Here is a 1495-nt window from a genome sequence, read left to right on the forward strand (position 1 = left end):
CTAGTCTATTTGGGTCAGGTACAGATCTTAGGACCCGAGAATACCTCGGAGAATACCTTGAGTTTGAAAAAAGGTGCTATATAAAATAAACTTATTATTATTTTTATAGTGTATACTATCAGTTTATGATTATCTAATGTTCCTGAGATTGCAGAACCTGTGTATCAGATGTCTAGCAAATAATCTTTGAGTTATTTGTTTCAATAGTGTTGTGGCTTCCGCCGCTTTTCTGAAGAATCACTCTCAAAGTCTTAAGGTTTTGATGCCAGAAGATAGACTTTATTATCAGAGATAGCAAAGCCGAGTCAGTCTGCAGAGTAACTAACTTTCTTTATTCAAACATGCCAATATACACATTCACATAGGGCGTGACCAATACACCCCATACATTTTGTTCTATGTCTTCCAACTGTTAGAGAACATGAAACTATTTGAGAGGCCCCTTTCCATCTCTCTACAAGGCCTTATCCTATATTTCCTCTAGTGTCAAAACATGAGACTCAAGATTACCTTATATGAGTACCATATGTGATCACATTCCATTTTGAGGGGCCTCCCTTACACAAGCTTCTACACACACACACAGAAAAATCCATGCTTAACTTATTAGAAATAATTGTAGATAAAAATGGCTATATTTACATTGATTATACTTGATTAATTTATATTTAACTTGATAAAAAAAAATTCCACAATAGAAATAAAGTCTTTACCTTATTAAATTAATAGAGAAACAGCAATTTATCTTTCATAAGATTATATTCATACTTTGCCATTGCTACATCCAATTCCACCACTTGCATCTTCCCATCTTATGCACTTTTATTTACCAATTCATTAATATTATTCTTTAACATCTTAGTTCCATTTTGTAGTTTTTGTTCGTAATTCTTGTTTATCTTTTTGTAAATAAAATTACAACTGTGTGTTCCTTGTGTTGATGATACAGAAGAGCTCTAAAGGGTTAGGGAATCTCACAAATCCTTCAGATTAATCAGATGACAAACTCCCTTCAATTTACATAATTTTAATTTATTGAATGGTCCATTTGGATCATTCCTTTACTGTTAAGAGGAAACTCCTGAGCTGGTGCCCTGAGGATGGAGGGAGGGGCCGACTGATTCTAATAAACACAAACACATACACACCTTAAGTGACAGGTGATCAAAAGTCATCATAAACTTTGGTGTCTTGTGTGAGGCCCAGTTCATTATAATTGGTACCAGTGTGATTCTCACTACACCCCGTCCTACGGTCCAGCGCTCTGCTGCTTACCCCCACCCAGGATGCGACCTAAACTGGTGGAGATGGGGTTGGGCATGAAAATACGGAAGTATGCGAACTATGAGAGGCAGCTGGCAGGCTGATAAAGCAGAAGCTGTATTGTGATTAAATTAAATGTCTGATAGAATGAATCCTGAGGTCTTCCTGCTAGAACTACGTTTATGCTTACATTTTTATCAGAACAATTAAGATTATTGGTATTAATACAAAC

This window comes from Myxocyprinus asiaticus, chromosome 5 (genome assembly GCF_019703515.2).
Source record: "Myxocyprinus asiaticus isolate MX2 ecotype Aquarium Trade chromosome 5, UBuf_Myxa_2, whole genome shotgun sequence".
Lineage (NCBI taxonomy): Eukaryota > Metazoa > Chordata > Actinopteri > Cypriniformes > Catostomidae > Myxocyprinus > Myxocyprinus asiaticus.